The following is a 26,376-nucleotide window of genomic DNA, read 5'->3' on the forward strand; positions in this document are numbered from 1 at the left end:
CTAAAGGCCGATACCGATAACTGATAACACACACACACACACACACACACACACACACACACACACATACAGTATATACCTAAGATCATGACATCAATACTATGAACAAAACCAAAACAGTTTTGACTCTTTAAATGAAGAGATACTTATTTTTTCCAATGAAAAACTATTGGCAAGCATCTCAAACATTTTCGAAAAGATATCAAACAAAAAAAGCATTTGATATCTCAAATGAACATCAATTTAAATAAGGTGCATTACTTACTGATATAAAAATAAAGGCCCCTTGAACTGATGCAAAGAGAGAGAGAGCGAGAGAGAGAGAGTGCATCTGTGTGTGTGTGAGATAGTGTTGTCACGGTACCAAAATTGGGACCCACAGTACCATACCAGTGACAGTATCACAGTTCTGAGTAGTATCACGATACCACAGCAAAAATGAGGCAGATGTGCCTTTTGTCATTTATAAAAAGATATATCACTTTTCAAAGGAATAAATTACTTACTGACTTATTCATACTTCAAAAACAGCATCAATAAGTGATTAACATAGGGGGGATCAAAATAAAATAAAAAATTAAAATAAAAATCAACCAGCCACCCTCCTCCCCTGACAAGTAAAGAACAGTCCCTTCATAAGTAAAGAACAGTCCCTAAAGTTTGGTGAGGTTTGTGGACTGTTACTGACACAAAGAGTAATGTGATCGGCCCGTTTCTCCTCTGACACGCCACATACCTGTGTGCTGCCACGGCCCAGCTGTTCAGGTACTTCTGAGCAGTCATGACGCCAACAAGAGGACATTATTGGACCTGGAGCCGGGCATATCCGTTGCCGGTAAGCCGTTATGTTGTGCCGCGGAGCACTATGGCCGGCGTATTTGACAGCAATATGTATTCCTGTCTGTGTCTGTGACCCCTGTTCAACCCACAACCGGCAGGATTCCCTGTTATTGGACAATGTGCGCTGTTATTGGATGGCGCATGGACACTCACCCTCTTGCGACTGGACTTTGAACTTATCCCACAGCAGTGGTACCTGAGGTACCATAGTACTACGGTACTCCAGCATTACACCCCCCTGTGACCTTTTGTTGGACACTTTCTAGAAAATGGACATTTTTGTCCACTTGAAGGGTCATGGATGGGATAAAAATGCATTACAGGGTCAAATAACTTTTCATGCTGAAAGTTGAGATTTTGAAATTTCACCCAGAATGACACCCCTATACAAAAAATCACCCCCCTGTGACCTTTCATCTGTCTGTGAGGGAGTTTTGAATTTTGGAAATGGACAAAAATGTCCAGGGGTCACACAAGGGATACAGAGCAACACATTCTCACTCCGACCTTGTCACACATTTACATTTGGTTTCCATGTCCACATACGACATGCAAGGTACCGTGGCTGCATTAGTTGCTGACGTTCTGGGACAACATGTAAAGTTCTGCCTGTTACATGCATTGGCTTTAGCATCTTATGGGATACGAACACTGCTCTCTCAGGTGAAAGTCTTTTGGTTTGTTGGATCCATCCAGCACCCCTTCTGCCTGACCCACTTGGACTTTTGCCGCCTCAACTTTGTCCTTGTCCCTCCACGTTTACTACCCTGGAAATCCAGAGTTCTCGCTAGGGCACAATTTGAATTTGTTCAGCAAGTCACTCTGGCAATCAGTAATGATGCTCATTACCCATGCCCTTGGAGCCAAGCTGCACCAATCATATCGGTTTATCTGATATAGGCGGGCCAGAGGCGAGCTAAACAGATGACGACAGCGCTGCGATGCTGAAGTCCGGAATCAGTCAGTAAACATTGCAAGATGGCTATGGATGAACACCAGTTGTTTGAAACAGCTTTGGCCGCTACAATGAACGAGTTAGACGAGTTTGGCTTTTTCTCTAAAAGAGGAACAGAAGACGGCGCTCGAATCTTTACTTTGCAAGAAGGACGTTTTTGCTGTTTTGCCGACCGGATATGGCAAGAGTCTAATCTACCAGTATGTATATATATATATATATATATATATATATATATATATATATATATATATACACATATATATATACATAGATAGATATATATTGTTACAATGGTGGAAAATAGGATGGAAAATAAGAAAAAGCATAAGAGGTGCATTTAATAATTTTTTGCATCTTATGTAGATTACTCTGAATTGCTGCAACACAAATAAATCTTTCTTGCTTTGCCCTTGCTCGTAACTTCATCTTTGATTCCACCACTGAATTTGCTTTTTAGGTGTAGGTACCCTCATTCATGGATTGCATAATTAGAGAGAGATACACAGAAAATAGAGGTTATTTCATGCAGACTGTATATGCATCAACATGCTGTCAGACTGCAATTAGTGCTTTGAATTTTATGTAAACACATCTGGCCCTGAATTATTATGAGGCATGAACCCATGGAAATTCAAATATTAAATATTGGCATATTTGACAGCAGCTTTCATTCATAAATATTGGAAGAGGAAACCAGCCTTCAACAATTCATCATGGTCGAATTTGTATGTGTGTCAGCGTGTGCCTTTTCTCAGCAGAGGTCATCAAGTGAAGATGATGAGGAGAGACATGGATATATTGATAATTCTGGTGTGTGCCAAACTGTCAATAACGTGATAACAGACCTCTCCCTTCTATTTTGTCTTCTCCCCTCGTCTCTCTTGACAAATCTGTATCTGTATTTGTCTGACTGTTGTGTGCTGCATTCTTGGTCTGCAGTGTGGTGCAGACACGTGCTGCCACTGAGCTATTTATAAAAATCCCTGACAAATCCATGTAGTCAGGAGGAAGCAGTGCGTGTTCTACTCAGCCATGCAGCAAGGCTGGCTCCTGGAGGAAGGAGGCTAAAAACAGCAACAGCACTCTAATGTCCCAGATATACACAAGTGTGCCTCATGAATCTGAAAGTACAAGTAACATCCGCTAGACATTCGATGTCTGAGATGCCTGTTGGGGTTAGTGGATTAAAAAGTAAAAATCTAGATTGTGTGTGTGTGTGTGTATGGACATCTTGTTTGATGTTACCTAACTTGGTGCAATGCAGGTTTTCAGATTTTCCTAAATGTCCTCATTTTGGGATGCTGACAGCAGTTCTATAGCTTGGTGTAGTATTAGCTGACATGCTGCAAAGTGATTATGAATCAGGTTTTTTTAAAATGTAATAATCAGGTAGTTTACATGGGAAATATTCATTCCGAATGAGGGTTTACACGGGAGACCAGTTTAATCGCCTTTTAATCGCCTGTATTCGGGTCCGCGCAAGGTTTGGGGCAGGGAAGGTTTCTGATTGGATAGGGGGTGGGGAGGATGTTACGTGTTTACATTTACCGGAAGAAAACACTGTAGTCCTCGTTCAGGATAACAAGATGCTTGACGACACCGTTCTTAGTGCCTTTTTCAGGCTTGTTTTGCTTATATTCTTGAAGCAGCAGTACAACAACAACCTTGTTCTACTAATGCTTCATCTGTTGAGGAGGAGAAGGGAGACAGATGACCGTGCTTTGGCGAATGGAAACCGATTAGTGCAATGAGTCCGACGGCTCTATCTCAGCCCGTTGCTATGCACACTGTATACGTCATCGTGGCAGAAGGGCAAGGAAACAAGTATGCACAGAAAGACCGGAATTAACTTAAAGAGGAATGAGTGTATACAAGTGCGAGAAATTATTTCATTCGGAATTAGAATATTCCAGCTCCTTACATTGGAATGAATTTTCAATCGCATTGGCCATTTTCATTCCGAATTAGGTGTTTACAAGATCACTTTTAATAGGAATGAACTTTAATTCTGAATGAAAAGGGGATTAAACTGTCCATGTAAATGCACTCAATGAATAGATTAGATGAGTCCACACAGAAAAATCGAATGAATATCCTATGTTATATCTCCTGCTTTAAAAAAATGTAGAAAATGGGCCTGATGCCAATAGGTGGACAGTATACATACTCTACTATAGTATACACATATGCATGGATGCTCAAGTGCACGATATCTGCACTGTCTGACGTTAATGCTGACATTAAAGACGTTTTAGCTCAAAAGCTAAAAGAAAAACATCTTTAGAAAGGGGCACAACTCTGCTCTTATTCCTGCTCAGTGCTGGTAAAAATAACAACTTGTCAAGTTCTTGGACACTTTTGGCTCTGCCTTATTAAAGCAGATCACGTTTTTGTCCTAAATCTGGGACAGCCTCCCAAACTACGTCATGATGTTTTTATACAGCACTGTATGTGCATGGGGCGGCACGGTGGTGTGGTGGTTAGCACTCTCGCCTCACAGCAAGAGGGTTGCCGGTTCGATCCCGGGCATGGGAGCCCCTCTGTGCGGAGTTTGCATGTTCTCCCCGTGTCAGCGTGGGTTCTCTCCGGGCACTCCGGCTTCCTCCCACAGTCCAAAGACATGCAGGTTGGGGACTAGGTTAATTGGTAACTCTAAATTGTCCATAGGTGTGAATGTGAGCGTGAATGGTTGTTTGTCTCTATGTGTCAGCCCTGCGATAGTCTGGCAACCTGTCCAGGGTGTACCCTGCCTCTCGCCCGATGTCAGCTGGGATAGGCTCCAGCCCCCCCGCCACCCTCAAGAGGATGACCCCATAAACATTTATATTTACCATTATAGCATCACTTTACTTTCATATACTTTGCTTACTGTTTCACAAACTATTTACACCTCTGTGTGACTATATATATTTATTACTTCGCGTTATGCACATATGTATTTACTGCACTGCTGTTTACATCTAGTTTATCTGTTTGCAATACTGTAATATTACTTTTACTTTATATTTAAAGGAGCTCTTTGCAAAAATCAGAGTGTGTAAGTTGTATGGATATGGTTCACAACATAGAGGTGGTTGAGCTGGGGGAAGAGGAGGGCAAGTGCTACACGTCCATGACCTCATCCCAATATCAGCAGTAGCTGCTGTGCGAAGCAATGCAAAAGCGGCAGCAATGAGCTAGCCAGTAGGATACACATGTAGTAACATGCACGTGTGGCTTGACCCGCTTACCACAACAAACCACTGACCAGCTCTGATAACAACACACACACACAGAGGGAGCTTGATTTCATTCTCTGCTCAGGATGCCATTACTCCTCCATGTCTTTACATAGCAGGTAGTGGTTTGCTGTTATATTAATGCTGCGAGTGTCATATAAAGAACATTTGATTTATGCATGTATTTTAGCCTTATAATTTAACCTGTAAAATTTAATGTCTTATATTCTTATTTTGCTTTTACTTGCATGAGTTTTTTCTTTTCCAAATACATATTTAATGCACATTGTTGGAAGGAGCCCGAGATCTAAAATTTTCAGTGACAACAACTGCTTCTGTATAACTGCCATGCATATAATAAAGAATCTGAACTTGAAATATGAGACAGAAACAATGACAATCACCAAATCCATTCCTATAGATAATTTGAATTTTACATTTGTATTACAGAGCACACAATTCTGTTACTACTAGTACTCATGGATGGATTACCGAACAGGCGTACCGAGCACATGTCCAGGGGCCCAAAGGGCCAGATTGGCCTTCATCTGCAAAATGTCACCTAAATTAACATGTCCCAACCAGGAAGAGACTGAAAATGACCACAACTTTAGATTCAAAGGAACTGCAAAGAGACACAAAATAACTATAAAAAGAGGCAAAATAACACAAACACATTAAATAAGACGCAAAACAAAAACATGGAGACACGAAATGACTCCAACGTAGGAGAGGTGGTGGGGCCCTTAGCATATCTGTGCCCAGGGTCCCATTTTGTCATAATCTGCCCATGTTTGTACTACTATTAGTACTTACTTACTTACTAAACCACCACCAGCAATATTTAGCAATGGTTATAGACAATAAATTAATAAATAAATATTAATTTCACTTCATATATACCCTACAGACATGAGAATGATATTACACCTCTCATCTAACTCTTGCAAAGACAGCAGATAAGCATATTTCTCAAAATGTCAAATTATTCCTTTAGGTTTAGTTCTGTTCTGTCTAAAATGCCCCCCACATACAATATCACTGGACCTGTCCTGTTTTTTTTACAGCCTCACTCATTAGTAGCCGTCTCTCACATATCCATTAATTAACTTTAATTCATGAACTTGTTAATGAATTCACTCGCTCACTGTCAGCTTCTTTCCCACCCCCACGTTTTCACACAAATTAAAACAGAATCACTGACTTGTCTTATCTCTGCAGAACCACTGAGCTGTCGGGATGATTTCCTTCTAGGACACAGTGTGGCCTTGTTTTGCGGATTTATTTAAAGAGAACACAGCTCAAAAATAGTCCACCAAATGCCACTGAAGGAACCATCATGTTCCTTGGGGCTAATCAGAGGCATTTTAGAAATGGCAGACAGTCACAGAATTTGTAGATATATGTGTAATAGTAAGTCTGTACAGCAAATAAAATAAAAGCTTTCAAGTTTTAGGATGAGAAGAGGAATAAAAGAATAGCATTTGCTCATCATCCATGCTGAACAAAGAAGAGGCGGGGATCTTTAAATCCCACAGTACTGGATGTCTCTCATATTTTGTGTTATCAGTCCCCACTGTATTAAAATGTAATTACATTCATCATCTAGCTTTTACTTTCCATTCTTTCCAGGACACAGTTTGGGTTGTTTTCAGGCTAATTAAGATGCACAGTGACTCAGATGACAAGTTATCGAGGGTGACTGAACAGCACTTCAGTCTTGGCAAGTCCGGGCATGTCTCTTTCCTCTCTGCAGCCAAGCTGTCAGATTCGGGACTTGAGTCACAAGAGCACGACTGTGGTCTTGCACTTGTGTGTTTGCACGTGTGTATTTGTGTGCTACACTGCCTCGAGAGCGGAAGCCCAACTGCCCGCAGCCAGACCACCAAGTATGTGTCAGACCATCTGATGTGTTTCCAACATTAGAAACAACAGAAGGAGGAATTTGGGTTCATTTCTGTCCTCACACACATCTGTTGTGATGGCCCAGCAGGTTGGACAGGACTATCCACAGCACACTCTGGCCCGAGGAGTCGCTACTCTGATCCAGAAACCCCTGCAGCTGCAAACACCATTGCCTCTCTCAGACTCGCCTCTCTGTGCCCATGTGTGGCTGTCTTTCTGAAAACTTTAAAAAAAAATGATAGTGTAAGTTGGTAAAAGTAATAATGATAAGCATTTTTGCCACATTAACAAATGCTTTTTAAGGGAGTGGACTGGATTAAAGCAATTATTTTTTTGGTACTTTTTTGTATGTGTACTTTTCCTTGTGCCAGAGGACTCTGGTCACTGGTGTTTACAGTAAACAGGCACTAGTGTGTCAAGGCCAGCACGGAAAGTGCTTCTGGGAATACACAGTGTGCAGAAAAAATGCATTTCCCACACATAAGCTGATATTTATATAAAGAACAACTTGACTTTTTTTTTTTTGCAGTCTACATAATGATTTATAAAATGTAGGTCAAAGGAGCATTAAAAAACTTAATTTTGCTTTTGTGTGGTAGATTTTATCATTCTTTTTATTTACATCACATGCATGATTTTATTCCTGTTTTTCCTTGTGAAGCAGATAGTAAAATCTGTTTAACACTGCTATAAAGTGAAGTGTTGATGATCTTTTTGATGTTTAATATCAATGATTGAGTTGTCATCACCGCTGGCTCGCAGGTACTTGTGATGAATTAATAAACAGGTGCTATATATAGCCTCAGCTGTGAGTAATATTCACACGTACAGCTGGTCTGAAACTGTTGGAGAGTCTTGCCGGCGTGGTGCAGTCAGTCCAATTACAGTCCTCTGCTGTCCTCCTCACTGACAGGTAGAATGAGAGGTGGAAGAGGTGGAGGGTTTATATGCAAACAGGGGATTAGGAGTGGGTCTGCATAGAGACACTTATGTAACAGAGTATATTTTGGTTTCAAATAACACCTATTTTTTTTTTTTTTACAATTATTTCTGTCTTTGTGGGCACTTGTGTCTTTTTTCAACCATGAGTATCGTCTGCCCCTGTTGATCCACAGCATAAAAAAATATGGTAAAAAATGTTCACAGAAATGATATTTCCAGAAACTGATTTTCAGTTTACCACTCAATTCAGTATTGACTAGTTGTGTAACAATCAATAATAATTATGCTGTAAAAGCTAGTTTTTAAAACTAGACACCTGGGATCACTCTAGCTGAAACACAGCAATCCAGGACTTCAGCTAGGGGCGCTGAGTATGTGTGTTTGTTGGGGTTGTGGCAATGCTTCCTTTCCTTTTTCCTACTCCCCTTCCTCTGGCGCCCTTGCTCAGACCACAGCTGTCTTCAAACTCAGCCTTCATTATGATCTCAACTACACATCTGTAAAGTTTTGTAAGGCAGGAGCAGTAGCATAAGGTAGATACAATGAGCCCCAGTGCACTCTATTGTGACGGGCCCTAATGCATGCTAGTTACTAGTTATAAGGTGCATACACACACCACTGGCTACTGTATCTAAAATCCAAATGAATCTTATTTAGGGAGCTTTGCCACTTTCTCCTCCTCTTTGATTTCTTCTTTCTCTCTCACTGACACTTTTATGTTTGAAAGGCATGACTGCTCGCCAGGCTTAGATGTGCTCAGCTTTTCAGTCCTGACAGATTTTGCACCTTAACTAGCTACCAGATTGTATCATCTTGTCACATGATCAAATAGAGACTTGACATTAGACAGCATTAACATACATGTTACCAAAATCATCATTGCATACATGACAAAAATATAAAAGAAAATAAAAAAATATCAATAATATGTTGTTTTTTTTTTGTTTTTTTTTTTTTAGACATATAGTTTATAGAGAGTATTTTTAAATAGATGTAGAATAAGCATTTGATTTTGTTATGGATTGCTACTGACTATTTTACCCAAAAAGTAAAGATAAAGACAAAAAAAATCTTGACAGAGATGGGTTTGCATTTTTGAAGGCATATTTGTTTTTATTTTTTTTTTATAAACGCAGGTTTAGTTCTAAGGTGGCACTCTAAATCATTGCAAGGGCCCCCACAGGCCCCAGTGCAACTGCCCTGGCTATATTTATGCCCCTGGACAGGGGTGTAAAATGGGGGCCCACTGGAACCCTCCCTAATTCCTACCCTCCTTCTTCTACCCTGTTTGCTCTGACCACATCCATCTTCAAACTTAACCTTCATTTTGATCTGTAAAGTTTTATGACTGCATCTTTCACAGTTGTGATGCTATTGCATTGACCAAGTCTGTCCACAGATACAGACAGACTTATAACCACATTTTGCCATGATACCACACACACACACACACACACACACACACACACACACACACACACACACAAGGATAAAACATCACCAGCAGTCATGACATTGTTGCAGCTGGTAATAAAAAACACAATTAATAAGCTCTTGTTTAAATGTTATGTTCACCTTCAATAACGTAATGTTCACATAGGGGACATAATATTAGAAGATAATAAGTAATAGACTTAAAACTCTGGAGTAGGTAATTCTGTTTCTTGCTATGCATCATGTTCCATAACCCTGCAGCCCCTCACTCCTCTGAGGTTTCCTGTGATGACACCTGAGCACATTGCTCACATCAACAGTATGATGGGTCAACCTGGGATAAAGCTACTCAGGGGGCTTTTTAGCCCATAATGCCCTGATTCTATTTTCATCTATTTTTCTGCTCAGAAAGGTACACTTATGTATGGTTAGATTAATGTCACTCCCCACGTCTCCTATCTATTTATTTTGCATCTACTTAATCTGTGTCCCGTCCACAAGCCTCAGCAGCTTATAATTTAATCTCCAAAAGAATAGAAATGCATTGTGCAAGCCTGACAGGGACATGGTGCATTATGTATATATTTCTGCAGCGTGTTTGGCAACCTGAAAAAGATCACCCATCTGCTCTACAAATATTACTACGTTCATAATCTTTGCACCGAGGTACAATCATGCTCATTTGGATTAATGTTACTGTCCTGCCTGCAGGTGCTCTGCTGTTATTACTTTTTAATACAGACTTGCACTGAAAAACATGTAAAAGCTCATAAAAGCATTTTTAATACTGCTGCAATTCTCCTAATATGAAATATTATCAGACATGTATGAACCTTTTTATTTTCATTTGTAATTCTGGAAGCAGAAAATAAGTTTTCACACTTTGAATAGACAATAAAAGGTGCACATTAAATTAGTGCTAGTGGTTAGAAAGAAGCAGCCTGGTGGGAGGTATCTGTAAAACTATTCAATAAATGCTATTAATAGAGCTATTTTGTTCATCCATCCACCCATACCTTAAGTTGTTTTATGCTTAAGCACATGCTGAAGTGAGTCCCAGTATGCATCAGATGAAATACAAGGTACATCTATATCCCATGGGTAAGTCACTACTATATTATACTAAATAAGGCAACTTGGTTAAAATTTAAGGCAACATGTGGCCAAAATATATAATTTGATTTTTACTGTATATGCTTAATTTATGATTGCCATTTATATCTGTTAAAGATTAGAAGGGAATTTAGTCTTTTGGATATTTTGACAGTCTGGGTTACTTGCCTTTATCCCAGATGGGGAAAACCTCTCTGTTACGTAAGGAGTTGATTTGGGAACAGCCAGCGAGTAGGAACTGTTGTCAGGTGCAAATGGAACAGTGAAAAACACTTCATTAAGATTAAATGAGGTTCTGCTCATTAACATCTGTCATCACTCCAGTGTGCATGAATGTGACGAGCAAAGCTGAGCTATGAAGTTATGAGGTGTTTGCAGTTATTGTTGCAAGAGGGTCACTTCAAATATTTTACAGCAATATTTAATTATATACCCCTCTTTAATTTGACACCACTAATTAACTACTACTTTTAACTATTCATTCATTCACAACTGCTTGTCCTGTGATTTCTTTTAAAATTTGAATAAAAAAAATAAAAATAAAAATTTAAGTACAAGTCAGTTTCTTGATAAGGTCGATGTTGCTATTCTGGAGCCATGCACCTTCCCAACTAGTATGAAAGCTAAAGTATACTTCTGTGTCAAATTAACGCCGTACTCTGCATGCTGTAACCTATGTAGCCTGACATGCACCTCCCCAGAAATGTAACTACACGTAGTGGCGAAGCAGAACTCGTCTATATTAGTAAGCTAAAAACCATTTCCCTCGGTGGAAACAAAGCTTATATTTACTTTTATTTCACAGATAAGAAACAATAAATTATGAAGACAATAAAGCCCCATAACATTTTAAGTCTTGTGTGTGATTTATCCTGGCCTCATGAGCAGAGGAAATCTCCGCTAGTCGTTAGGCTAATTTATACAATGTAGGCTAATATGCCATAGGCCTGTGCTATTACCATGAGCAAGTTGTATTTGTTTGGAAAACGTGTTTAGTATAAGACAGTTGTTTTGTTATTGAACCTTGTGAGTTGTAATGGAGCCAAATTTTGTAACGTTACTTTTGTTTAATGTTGCTGTTGTCCCTGGCTTCATATGAGCAGAGGAAATCTCCGCTAGCCACGAGGCTAATTTATACAATGTATAATGCCATAGATGTGTGCTAAAAACTTTAGCATGTTGTGTTTGTGGGGAAAATGTGTCCAGCAGAAGACAGATGCTTTGGGTCTCATTCATGAAAAGTGAGTAAATCTGTGTGTAGATTTGCACATAAAAGCCTACGCTACTAAAAACCTACTCCGGATTCAGGAACGCTGCAGGAAACTCATTTTTGATTGTAAACATGTGTGTATGATGATGAATACCAATCCATCGTAAAGTGACAGCGCGCTCCCGGTAATCAGCAATTAGCATAAATCCCCGCCCATGAATAGCCAATGGCCACCATATAAGGAGGTGTAGGTGCATCCAGTCGACCTGTCAGTCATGGCACAAAGAAAGAAAGAGAGAGAAAGAAAAAAGAATTTTTCTGAAGTGGAGATCGAAATAATTTTGGGTGAAGTGGACTTAAGAAAAAACATTTTATTTTCTTCAGTTAGTAGTGGTGTGACAGGGATAGGCAATGCGAAGGCCTGGAGGGAGGTAACAGATGCTGTTAATGTTGTCTCCGTGGTACAAAGAACCATGTCAGAGGTGCAGCGTAAATGGTTTGATATGAAACTGGAGGTAAAGAAACGCATAAGCACACACACAAAAAAATACAGCGATCACCAAACAAACAGAAGATTCATTTGTGGGGTTTTGAATGAAGTGGGAACGGGAAACCAGAGATGTTTTGTGCGTAATGGATAAACTCTAAATCAGTGATGGCTGTCGCAATGTAGAGCTAATTAACATTTATTTTAACAAATGATACGGATAACATATAGCCTACAGCAGTTTGTATGTATCGTCTTCAAATTATTTGAATCTCAATAGCCTAAAGCTCTGTTTTATACAATGTAAATTAAACATTTTTCAAATCAGATTTATTCATTCAAATGATCAAAAAGCCAAAAAAAAAAAAAAGAAAATGTGTTGTCTCAAATAATTCTTTCAGCTGGTGCATGCTCCTTCGTGGCTCCACCACCTGCTGCTCCTGCTGAACCCAGGCACAGAGGCCGAAGAGGCTGTGATCCAGCTGTCCTTACGGATATTTTTATTATCATCATTCAACATGTAGAAAAAACGTGTAATCTATTGAGTCGATTTACATAGATAATTCACAATCATGAACCTAATCTGGACCTGCTAATTGCCAGCTAATTTAACTAAATGTGTTATAGCCTATTTTTAATATTTTTGTCATGTTTAGAGTACGTGTTTCAAAGGCATCTGTGTATTGTGTACATAACAGAGCGCAATACGAATTAAAATTTTAATTTCCAATAGTGAAAAGCAATAGCCTATTTATGTGCCTTACTAAATTTACACAAGCACTACGAGTGGTCAGGAGCAGGAGTAGATTTTGTTAGTAGCTACGAAAAGATCAGAGCTACTAAAATATTAATGAATGCGGACATGTACGTAAATTTCCGTCTGCGAACAGTTTACACACAAATTCCTTCTGCTCACGTTTCATGAATGAGACCCACTGACTGTAAATTTTGCGAGTTATATAGTCAAAGCAGTTTGTGTACTAATTGAAATTGTCATTATAGAGCCATGTTTAAAGTGTGTTTTGAATCAACTAAACTTTACAGTACTTAACAGAAACCCTGCCGCCGACTAGTGTTTTGGAGGTGTAACTGCAGAGTGATACACAAGTATAAATGCTCACAAAGGCGTAGGGTACAGTGCAGGCTGACCAAATGTCCTCTTTTGCCCGGACATGTCCACTTTTCATGTCTTCTCCGGGGCGTCCGGGGGCGTTTTATAAACTCATGATAATGTCCAGTTTTCCGTGTGTTTGTGTGTGTGTGTTAGAGTGCAGCACAGGCAGCATATTTCTGTCCGAACCCGAACCGAGCCCGACATTATTTAATGACCAAAGCACTGAGTTTGTGTCACACAGTGGTAACAGGCTATTTAACAGGCCGGGCGTGCGCCGTGGGTGCTCAGCTGCGGAGAGGGAGACCTCCGTGTTTGAGACAGGAGCGGGAGGCGGGAGGTCCGACGCTTCCAGCGAGAGGAGAGGGAGAAATAAAACAAAATAAGATAAAATAGGAAAAACCTCTTTTATTTTATTTTCAGCGTTTAATCAAGGCGGAGGCGGGCGGCTGGAGGTCCGAGACTTCCAGCGATGAGAGAGGTAGAAACAAACAGCCAGTGTGTGTGTGTGTGTGTGTTATGTTCAGATGTTGTCACGTAAATAACAGTGCCCAAGCAATAAACAGGACAGACAATAGGATTTTATTTATTTTTACACTACATTTTCACTGAAAGCTGACTGAATCCGACCCGAGCCCGAATACAATTTATAGCTACATTTCTGACCAAACCCGGCCGACCCGTCGGGTACCGTCGGGCTCGGATCACCACACTCTAGTGTGTGTATGTGTCCCCTATCTATAGGGGCCTATCTGAATTTCTGTCTTTGAGAGATATTATTTTGTAATATAACTGAATTTTCTATCCATACATATAAATTTTAAATATATTAAAATTATAAGGCATCTTTGAGTAAACTGCGAGTATCATTTAAGTAGGCTATGTCATGGCCGGGCTGAGTGTCCTCTTTTTGGAAAGCAAAATATGGTCACCCTAGTGCAGTGTAGGCTCTGCATAGAGCTGAAGCACAAGTATAAATCCACCTTAACTTATCCTGAGTTTGTCACTACTCCAATCATTAGCAAAAACCCTTCTTTGCCTTCTTAGGGGCATACAGTGAACTCACAGAGCAAATGTGTTAGCAGTACACATCCAGTATGCACACAGCAAAATTAGCATTCATTTGGAGTTGACTTTCAGCTGACCTGCAAAATGCAAGTACAATATTTACTTTTTTCCCAGCTCAGTTTGTGTCTACCAACTCTTCCAACTGCTAAATGCTCCACTGTGTTTACCAGCCAGTTGCTAACTTTGTCTGACTACTGCTTGTTGCTGAGCAGGTAGTATAGCCCGTTGCTGTGGGAGTTGGCGAGAGTGGTAAGAGTCAGCAAAAAATGTGCTGTAAGTCCAAGACAATAAGGCAATGAGACAACAGTAAGTCAATGAAATATTCTGTCATGAGGTTGGCTGCAAAGTCAGGTGATTTGTTCTTCTTCTTATTGGTCATGAGAGACATTAAAGAATTATTTGATTCATTGCTAATAATAATTTTAATTATAATTATATAATAATATTTAGCTGAATTAATAAACTAAAACCAACCACAAGCAATGGCAAAATGTCCAGCTTTAATTGAGCGCAGTATACTTTAAAATCCAATAAGCCCCCTTACAGCCACTGTCACATTATGACATGCCTCTTGAAAAAACCTGCTATCCATATTTGCTTTCACCTCAGACAAATCTCAAAACTGACTGTGCTTGTATCTCTTTCCAGTCTCACTCACCTCACAGGTAACAGGAGGGCAAACAAGGCTGACCAATGTTTGGCCAAGCATTTGACTCAGAGCTATGTCAGATTACACTCAAGTAAATCTGCCTGTTTCTGGCTGGACAGAACTATTAAAATCACATGTGTGCCAGGGGTGCTCGGGATGATAAGAACACTGCACTGACTTGCAGTAGCCTTTAGAGAACATTTTGCTTGGTAATAAAATTAGAGCTTGTCCGGGACTGTAGGCTATATCCAAACATGATGGGATGTGACTGGACTGACTGGGCTTTTTATGGCCATGCTGAATTTCTTGTTTGGGGTAGTGTTGGGATAAAAAGAGTAAGAATTAATAGCTGACAAGTTATTCAGGATTTGGGGCTGTAGTTGGGGTTTGCTAATGAGCTCTAACCATCCAGTGCAGTCTGGAGCAGAAATATACATGCAAATCTTAGATTTTACATAAGTTTACAGAACGGTGATGAAGTTATATTAAGGTGCATGAGGACTGGAAGTAATTTATCAATTCCATGGCTGACTGAAGAAAAGCAAAATGGCTGTCATGTGTTTGAAAACATTCTAGATATTTACAGTGATTTAGCACATCCAACCAGTCACCCTCACCACCCTGTGTAACAAACTCTGTGATGCAGGTTGTTTTGTTCCGTTCAGCTTTAATTTTACTGTTCAGTGCTTTAGACAGAGTGCACAACTCCTATGTCTCCAGCCTTTAGCCACTTATGTAATCAGTGTGTTCCAGGTATTCGCAGAAAGCGGCTCCACAAGTTGGCCTGACGCTCTGTCTACTGCCTCTCATGAAGAATTTGAAACTGTGTTGTCATACAGTACACATGTAGCAAGGACTTGGGACACTTGCTCATGCTTGAATCAAAACATGTAGTGACAATACTGCTTTACACAGTGAGAGTGGAACAAAAGAAAGGCTACATGTTTGTGCAAGTTTTATCACTTACCTCCAGTGGTATCTTACCATCTTGGATTTTTAATATGTGCATCTGAAGTTTTTGCTGCTACCTGAATACAATTAAAGTTAATGGAATTTTGTTTTTGGTGCCCACAGCTTCAAAAATTTACATTGAAAGGGGTCTTATTATGTTCATTTTCAGGTTCATACTTGTATTCAAGGTTGCTACTAGAACATGTTTACATTTTTTGATGTTCGAAAAGCACTTTATTCTTCCCATACAGTCTGTGCAGAAGCACCTGAATTCATCCTCTGTCTAAAACACTCCTTTTAAGTGCCTGTCTCTTTAAGTCCCCCTCCTGAAAAAGCACAGTCTGCACTGATTGGTCAGCATCTCCAGGTCACCTGCGCTCTTGGCATCTTTGCACCATCTTTGCAGCCAGAGGAATGACTATAATGGAGTGTACATTCTCTACCGTGAAAAATCACTAATATAGCTTTTAAACCAAAATATTCACAACCTGACATGTTCCAGCATGAAACATGATCTGAAATCAGGGAGAAATTAAAAACATCAGCAACCAAGATTACTGGTTTCCCGGACGTTAGCATGTAGCTACATGTAGCAGCACACTTGCAGCTGGAGAATGATTGTAAATGGAATATAGCAACACTTTCTACTGTGAAAAATCACTAATAAAAGCATCCAAACCAAATTCTTCACAACCAAACATGTTCCAGGAATATAATCCAAAATCAGAGAGAATTTAATGGAACTGGTAACCAAGATTACATGGTTGCCTGTTAGCATGAGGCTACATGTAGCAGTGTAGGCTACATTTGCAGTAATGAGTCTGGAGCATATGACCATAAAGAACACTGTCATGAACAAAAATTTGGCATACCACATCTCTGTCCCTCATCTCAAACAATTGATGCAAAACATTTATGTGTTTCATATGCATTATATCAGCATTTCTGACGTGACGTAGTTCAGATTACATTTATACGAGCTGAGTTTTTCTATCAGGAGAAGATGGGGATGGTGAATGGTGGAAACTTCGGTGAGCAGTTAACAGGCAGCAAACAGCAGAAGGCCACTGTTTGAGGCCAGCCATGTTTTTAACAACAATTTAACATTTCCAACAGTGATTAAGGTCGGCATATTTCTAGCAGTGTTTGTAGCACCGATACCTGGGTATTTTTTGAGGTGATGTTTGCACATTTTGGCGGTGGTTGTGGCGGCAAAAACTAGATATTTTTAAGGCAACATCGGCACATTCCCAGCGGTGGTTGTGGCGACAACACCAGGATAATTTAAGATAAAATACAATGTTTTCCTAACCACCTAAATCTAGTCACGTTAAAAATTGAATGTAAAGAAATGTAACATTTCAACATATTTGTTACATATGGAACAGAAAAATGTAACATCTGTGGTTTGCAGAAATGTATACCAACACTTATTCTGGCAAATGGGTTGAAACAAGTGAACTACTCACTATGCATCTTCATACTGTCTGCAAGATGTTTACTGTAAGTATATTTTATTTGTTTTTCTTACAATATCTGCTCCTGCTAAGTTGTGCTGATTTTATTATTATGTTTAGGGAAATCAAACTACTTGGCTAAAGGAATGTAACAAGACATGTTGGTAGGAAAAAGCTTACTTACTGTCTTATATGAGTTGGTATGAAGATCAATACCACTCTTATGTTTGTATGGTACATAAGAAGCAATCATTAGTTGCTGCCTAGCTTAGCTTAGCACAAAGACTGGCAGTAGGGGGAAACATCTAGCTTGGCCCTGTTCAGAGGAAACAAATTCCTCCTAACAGTACCTCTAATGCTCACTAATTAATATGAGATAAGTGTCATGGTCAATGACATGCAAAGGTAGGGCATGTAGTGGAAGGGTTCACAAGTGAAACATCTGAGTGTTATGGAAGGGTTGAATGCACCTCAGCCTGAGGTAGCACTTGTGTGGGCTTCAAAGCCCTATACTCCATTTTTGATAGCTCTGATGAGTGACATTTACTGGACTGAAAAGCCCTCAGAGCTTTCAGCATCAAGGGAGGGAAGGTGGGAGGGTGTGAACTGATTTTCAGTAGTGCTCACAGGAAATGGGATTGAAAGCATGCGTGAATAAGCAATCAGTTTGAGAGAAATTTGGACATGCAGCCACACACAGTGTATACAAACACCCATAGCATTAGCTGGTTAATAGGTAATAGGAGACCGCTCTTGAATGCAGCTTGCATTTCTCCCCTGCAATAGTTTGATTACTGTTTTTCAATACTAGCCACATAGACGGCAGATCACTTCATCAACAGTGTTTTCACTGATGTCACATTAAGCCTCCATTCAAAGCAGCAGATAATAATCAGCCCCATGGACCATTTAGAATGACAAAGATGCACATAATGCCTAGAGCCATGTCCACAGAAGAATTACATAACACTTTGTCATCCAATAAATAATTATGGATCCTTTACCTTGAGTCTGATGTATGCGAGAGATGCTGGACTCTTTCTCCCCTTCTTATTTATCACTGCCTATCCCCAACGTGTGTTTTGGCAGAACGCAGCCTCCTTCTAGCCAATGCTGGTGTGTATTTGTATGAATCTGTACAGCTCGGAACTGAAGATATCTTGTGTTACTGATGCCAGCGAGTGGGAGCTACACGCGGCATGCTCATTGGTGTGAAATCGTGGGGGGAGAGAGCAGCCGAGATGGAAAGAGGGAGAGGCAGAGGGGGTGGAATCAGAGAGAGATGGAGGGGGAAGAGAAGCTTTGTTTGCACAGGGAAATCTCCAAGGACAACATGAGCACATCTGTGAGGTGGAGAAGGGCTGTTCAGGGATGCTGTGGTTGAAGAGATGGGAACATAAATGTGTAGGGCAGGAGGGGCGCAGGAGGTGGATGCAGAGGTCTGGAATAAGGCTGTTGAAGGTTTGAGTTGTGGAGAGAAATCCTATTTTAAACCTCTAAAAGGAACCAAAATGATTTGACACATTTGCTTTTATTTTGTGCAGAAAACCCAATGACATTAAATTTTGACTTTTTCCAGCTTTATCCTTTTTAAAAAAAAAAAAAAAAAAAAAGTCCCACTGTGAATTTGCTATTTGGGGGTTTTCCACTCTTACGTAGACATGGCAAGCAGAACTTGATGGTCAGTTTTCAGTTTCATGATATTATGCCTGCAAAGCCTATCAGTTAACCTTTGCAGGTGTATTAACTTATGTAAATAACAGCGGAAGAGGAAAAAGACAAAGACAAAAAGAAGAAACTGGAGGGATGGGACTAGAGAGGTGCAAGTATTTCACATATTATCGTATTACAGTAAAATACTGTGCATTTTACTTCCTGGAAGGGCAGACCACAGCAGATTCACTACCATGTGTGCATCTGTGCAAAGCAAGAGGTTACATAACACAGCATCTACAGTACACGTGCAAACTACCACTCAGACATTAACATGAAAATAACATGCAGGCTTACGTTCTTTCCTGCAGTCACCAGCATGCGAATAGTTTCTCTCACGGTTTCCCCCATCTGTCTTAATGTTAAGTGATATCGTAAATATTATATACACACAAAGCACACAGGGACTGCAATTGCACCTTCATTTGTTTATACTGTAAAACATATGGAAGATGATATGCGACAAGCATTAGAGTGCATCGAATGAAGACAGAGTGCAGAACATTTATCTTATTGCAATCTGAGGAGGAAGATATGATCTGCAAGGAGCTGAAAGTGTGGAGGAGGAGGCGGCCTGGCAGAGGACAGATAATTCTTGCCACTGAAAAGACAACCAAGTGTTACATAAAATCGCACACACACACACACACACACACAACCAAGTAAAAGCACTGCCTACACACACATGTTGTAAGTCTCTGTCCGGTGTCTCTCTCCTCAATTTTAGACATGCACACACACAGTTACACAATTTTAAGGGCTGGGATGGTGGGAAAATAAACCGATTTAACAGCTTGAGCAATTAACACCATTATTCTATCTGGAAAGTAGATCAAAGACTGAATGAAAAAACATTCTACAGAAAGAAACACAATGTTAAATGAATTTGGAACAAAATCTAAAGGAAATGGTCATTGAGCAATATCATTACATTATTTATGTACTTGTACCCACAGTCCTTCTACGGGATATGCATTTGCATGCATAAGCTATATGTGCATATGCAGACTCTCTTCATCTCTGCACAGCTGGTCGATAGATGTGTAAAGTGGGCACAAACATCAGTTTTAGGAAGTCACAGCAAATTTTAGATGCTGTTGGACAATTCAAAAATCACTTTGTACTGAGGCCTTAACAGGAGTGTGTGATGTAAACCCAGAGAGAGCAGAGTTAGTGTGCTTACTTTCGTTTATATTTTTTAAGATACTTTTTGGGGCATTTTTTGCCTTTAATGGACAGGACAGCTAAGCGTGAAGGGGGAGACAGAGGGAGTGACATGCAGCAAAGTACTGTACTGTACATGGGGCGCCTGCTCTATCCACTAAGCCACCGACACCCCAGTGTGCTTACTTTCTTGCTGTGCTGGCAATGGTTAAAGAATTGTACTCCAATAGAAACTGTAGCCCACTTACCACTTTCAGCACAAACTGACTACACTACACTACATATCAAGAATTTAAGAGTACACATGTTCTCCAAAGGAGCCTTACAGGCCCTGAGCATCCATTGTGCACTTGACTAGCCCAAGCAAAAACTGTTGAAGAACTTAAGTACCTAAGATTGTTAAATATAAATATATATAATTTGAATTTAAATGTCAAAACAAGCACTTGGGGTGTGTGTGTGAAAAGATCGGATTCAAGATAAGAATTGAAGCCCAGACATAACCCAGTAGTTATTATATGTGGGATTTTCACTTTGGCAAATTTGCCTGTACTGTATATTCTTGCAGATTTCTGAATGAGTAAATATGTACAGTCTCTGTGTGTTCTGACTAGGGATGTCCCGATCCAATATTCAGATCGGTATTGGCCGTCGATATTAGCAAGAAACATGCATCGGCATCGGATCGGACTGCATGGAAAAATGCCGATCCAAGAACTCCAGTTTTTCATGGACTCTGATACAGGTTTTCCGGCCAGCCCAGTGCTCTGCGGTTCAAACAGTCCATTCCAGTGATCCGCTCCAGCACTTACTATCAATCCACCAGGCCAGCATGCAGACACACAGGAAACAGCAGCACCAGGCTGGCACTGACGCTACAAAAATAACTGAAAAGGAAAGGCTGCATTGTTTGTTAAATGTCAACAATGTCTTGTGGTGTTAATCTATTTTTTATTTAATAGGGGGCCAAAGCACAAGTGTGTGGAGTCTTGCTGCTATTTTAATTTCAGTGTTAGACATTTTAAAGATTTCTTGTGTTGATCTATTTTCTATTTATTAAGGGGCCAAAGCAGCCAAAGCAAACCAGCTATATTTTTTTATTTAATGTTAACGTTCAAGTTTAAAGTTTGTTTATTTAACCCTGTTAACAGTAATCAGATCAGTTTCTCATACCAACTGTTGTGGATCATTCTAACTAACCTGATAGTTGTTCTTGTTAGAGTAATATTGCTTGATCAAACCTTTTCTAACATGACTGACAACAAAATAAGTGAATATGTATAATACGCGCTTGGATCGGATTGGTATCAGTATGGGCCAAAACTCAAGGCTGTAATATCGGTATCGGATCGGAAGTGAAAAAGCTGGATCAGGACATCCCTAGTTCTGACACTTGGACAAACCACTTAGAGGTATATAACACATCAAAGAAACTTCATAGCCAATACCCACAATACACACAAAACACAATTGTTTGGCAAAGAGCTCATGAAAGCAAATGCTGTCTGAAGAAAAGAGTGAAAACATTTGGTGCAAATCAAGTCAGGAGAAACACAGCTGTAGGAGACCATGGCTTCTTCATTAAGTCTCCTTTTCCAGCTGCACCTGGCAATTATAACAAATGTGTCTTCGAAATCACCCATCACAGTGTACACACACAAAAAAAAAGCTGGGAGAAGTAACTGTGCTCACATATGAGCTCTTGAAATTATACTTTGTAAAGTTGTTTTCTGTCATCCTGCAGGGAGCAGAAACTATGTGTGATTCAGAGCCCTTTTCAAAAGCGAGGAAGCAAGTCACAAAGGGAGAGTGATGAAAAATGCTCGCCCACGTAGTTGACCAAGGATGTGTGACCTTCATGACGCTGCAGCTGTTTGTATCGTAGGTTTCTCAGTCAGACATCGTCTTTGTCTCTCTCACTTTCTCTGGATGACTAATTGGAAATACTCTACCGGTACACGTCCTTACTTCATAAAGTAATTAGTCTATCACATTGTCTGATATACACAGTCTGCCAGCTCTGTGGGGCATTTGACACATTTCAAATGCCACTTCTTATGATCTGAAAGCTATAAAAAGGAACATCCTGCTTCCTGTTGATCAGCCGCACCATAACTGTATGAAATGTTAGACATGCTGGCAAGATGTCTGTCGGTCTGTTAGTCAGTCCATCACTTTGGCCCTGATTAAACTATTGGATGGATGCCATGGAATTTCAGACTGACAGTCCTGGATTCCAGAGAATGGCACCTAATGACCTAATGATTTTTCCTCTAGCGTCACCATCAGGTCAAACCTTAATATGAACAGTTTTTTGGTTTATATTCAAAAACCTGCAAAATCCCATCAGCCTCACTTGCACTTTTTTTTTAGTGTCAATTAGCAGATATTAGTATGCTAACAAATAACCTAAGACGGTGAGCATGGTAAAAATTATACTAGCCAAACAATGCAAGTTAATTGTCGTTGCCCCCCCCCCACACCCCCCTTCACACTTCAATCTGTCCTGTCATTAAAGGCAAAAGACCCCAATAATAATAATAATAAATAAATATATTTATGCTTTTGTTCAATGTCTGAGACCCATTTCCTCCCGGTGTGCACCACTGTATGCAGAAAGCAAGCATAGTGTCAGTAAAATAAGCTCAATAACAGAGCACCTCAGCTAGAAACACAAACACATGATTGGTTAATGTCTCACTGCCATTACTGAAGCATAAAAAAACTAAGGCCAGCTCAACTTTGATTTGTAGCAAGTCACGCCTGTCAGCAGTGACAAGTATAGCATGTCACTTTGTAGCTTTATGTCACCGGCTTCCATTAAAAATGACTTGTCGCCTGTTGCTTGTAATGTGAACACAGCTCTTGGTGTGTTGTTCACTATACTTACAGTAAGAACAGCCAAAAGTTTACACTGTCATAGATTCTAACGACCTAGTGATGGCATATTTTCAAATATTGTCCTTTTTGTGTCCCTCAACCACATTCCCAAAAAATCTATTTTTGTGTTTTACCAACTCTATTTTACGTAATTCATATAATAGGAACTGCAAACATCAATTCAAATCAATATGATCTCACTATTTCATAATTTCATCTGCAGTCCCTTAGCAGATGTTATGTATTTCATGAAACTGTCATGCTGTTGGTCCAAATGCTTATAATTCATAGGCTTCTAAAAATAAAATTTTGTTTATTCAGCTTGGACAGCTAAGATTGGTTCTTTCTGGAAGGTTATATATTTTGTGAGTTCCAAAAATATACTGTGGCCTTTTTGACAACATCAAATTTCCAGCACCAATCACAGACTACTGTCTGGTATATTGATTGGATACTAATTTTGGTGTCAAATCCCCTGCATCGCAGCGTTTCCCATTATCTTCATTATAATGGCTTACACAATAAAGCCATTATGGCTTACACAAGGAGGAGGCTTACAGAACTGCCCAAATAGGTTCAGGGATGTAATAAGACCCCTGGTAAACCTGGACATTCAGTCTGCGTATTCCGTGTTCAAATAAATACAGGTAGTCATCAAATTCAAATAGCTCATCCAGATCCAGTTGGTCAAAATTGGGTAAAAATTCAGCCATGACTACTCCAAACAGAGTAACTCCTCGCGTTTGTAAGGTCACTCCAGCGGTAACTTTCTGCGACAACTCAAATCTCGTGAGACGTGAGATTTCAGAGCCAGACTTTGACTCTCTGAGTGAGTGTTTTGACTTGCCACAACAAACATGTTCGAATTTTTACCCAATTTTGACCAACTGGATCTGGATGGAATGTATGTATTTGAACACAGAGTACACAGACGACAATTTTAGGCAATTCTGAGTAACAAGAAGCAGAATAGGAAGACAACAAAAACGTCTGCATTAAAATGTACATTTTACATCAGTTGAGGTTTGAACTCACGACCTTTGACATCAAGGAGCATCTTCTATTTCTCTGAATTGCAGCCCCCAACCTGTAGCCATTTCTCTCTCTCTCTCTCTCTCTCTCTCTCTGTGTGTGTGTGTGTGTGTGTGTGTGTGTGTGTGTGTGTGTTTTCATCTCTCTCGTGTCTAGACCAAACTGAACAAATATTTATAGACGGCAACATCATAATTAAACAGGCTTTTATTTTTAAAATTTATTTTATTTTGAAAATTGGCCGGATACTCTTGTCTTTTCTGTGTCTGACTTCCTTTTTGGTACGATCCGCTCTATCCAGCTTAACAGAAGCGTTTGCAACTCGCGTGAAAAATAGGCCAGACGCCGAACTGAAGCACTGCAGTGTGCGAGCCTCCGTGGGCGCTCCGCTTTGCTCAGCGGCCTGTGCAGACAGTCAGTCAGATAGGTTAACATGGGCGCCGACTGAAAACTGCCTCTGCTGCTGGGCGCTGCGCTTCGAATATTCCTGTGCCGGAAATCCAGCACCGTGCCGGAGAACTACAAGCCCTGTAATATAGCGCGCGCTCACGGGCTGCAGGCAGGTCAGCCCTAGCTCTGTACTGGAGAAATGTCAAATATTGAATATCCTATCACTCATTTAGACAAAAGTAGATCGGAAAATAGGGCCCAGGTTGAAAAAAAAACATTAGTTCCCCTCTCATGTCATTGTGTTCACTGTTAGCATACCACTTGGGGCACCGAGTCCAATGTCACAAAAAACACTTGACTGTGTCAGGCTGTCACAGTTGTAGTTGTAGCAGTAAAAAATTAAGGATGACATCCATAGAGAGACTGATACACAAGTAAAGGTTTGGGGAGATGGAGGCTACACACAGTACATGATGAAACAGATGGGACAAACATCATCCATGCCCTCCTGCAGAGAGCATAGGGGGATACTACTTTAGAGGGCAGAGGGTGAAAGAGGGAGAGATAGCTAAGTGTTCCAAATCCTGCCATATTTTGCGATTAGTTTGGATGGAACCCTAAGCCCAGATGGATCATATGTAAAGCAGAAACACCCGTGTCAAAGCCCCCTTCCTTCTGCTTGCCTCATGCACCAGTTAATCATACTGTATGTGTTAGCCCACGTGCCATGTGATATTGACAAATAACCTCACCAAACGGTCAGGCCTGTTATAGAAGGTCACATGCCCAGATTAGGGGAACTCTGTGTTAGTGTCATGCCGTGACATTACATGGTGAGAAGAGGGAAGACCCATGTGTCAAATAAGACAGGAAGCAGTGCTTGACTAATGCAAGTGAGCATGCCCACGCATTGTCCAATCACCTTTTGATCTAGGGGTGAGAAGACTGGGGGGCTTCCCCCTACAACACCAGTGGGTAGGATCTGGTAACAGGTGTTTGTCGTGGGTGGGTAAGTCGATAGAGATTGAATCACTCAAGCTCTGTCCAGAATTAGAAATAGTTAGCAGCACAGAAGTAACACTTTTTCCCCAGATTCTGGTCGAAGCAGTACAGGCAACTTTCAGTGCACTGCTCTGCAGAGATGAGTGATGAAAGCTAATAGAGCCTGTAGCAAGGCTCCACCTGTGTTCATAGAACTAGTGTCACAATAGGAAACTTAAGTGACGTGCACAGGTAATTGCTTAAGTTGCCTATAAGCCCCAGCCCATGTGCTCTCTTTGGCTGAGTTACACCTCTGCTGGATAAAGACCATTTTAATTTTGCTGTTGTGAAAAAAAAAAAAAAATAGCCTGGCAAGCAACGTGACGGAACATGATACAAAGAGATACTATATGAGCCCTGTCACGTGACACTATTGTTGCCTTGCCAACTGTTGAAGGCTTCTTTGGAGTAAGTCTTTTTATGTTGTGAAAATGATAAATGATGAATGGATTAACCGTTGAGATGTCCTGTAAATGACAATCTCCACATATGCTTCTGAACAACGTGTCATGTACACATCACGTTGCACAATATTGCCTTATATTATGTAATCCCATGAACCAATTTTAGCTACATACCTAGCTTGCTATTGTATAGGCAGCAGACAACATGCAAGATAGAGACAGCAGAGACGGAAAGAGCTGAGGGAGGAAGTTTGCAGAGTTGGATTTAGACTTTAGGCAGGTGAAGAGAAATGTCAAGCAACCATTTCCTACATAATTAATTTAATGGAAAGTAGGCCTATTTTCTCAGAGGCAAAGGTGAAAGTAGGCGAATCACTAAGTTAAACTGAATAATTCAATCAATAATTAA

General features: G+C 40.2%; 1 protein-coding gene across 1 annotated transcript in view; it reads right to left on the reverse strand.

Annotated features, from left to right (window-relative positions):
- The window catches only part of LOC125895537 (regulator of G-protein signaling 8-like), a 38,644-nt gene extending 20,095 nt beyond the window's left edge, over positions 1-18,549 (reverse strand). The window contains exon 1 of the mRNA XM_049587453.1: positions 18,348-18,549. The gene's annotated coding sequence lies outside the window, so the exon portion shown is untranslated. The remainder of the gene's footprint in view (positions 1-18,347) is intronic.
- Positions 18,550-26,376: the final 7,827 nt, after the last annotated feature.

Source organism: Epinephelus fuscoguttatus, linkage group LG10, assembly GCF_011397635.1.
Source record: "Epinephelus fuscoguttatus linkage group LG10, E.fuscoguttatus.final_Chr_v1".
Taxonomy (NCBI): domain Eukaryota; kingdom Metazoa; phylum Chordata; class Actinopteri; order Perciformes; family Serranidae; genus Epinephelus; species Epinephelus fuscoguttatus.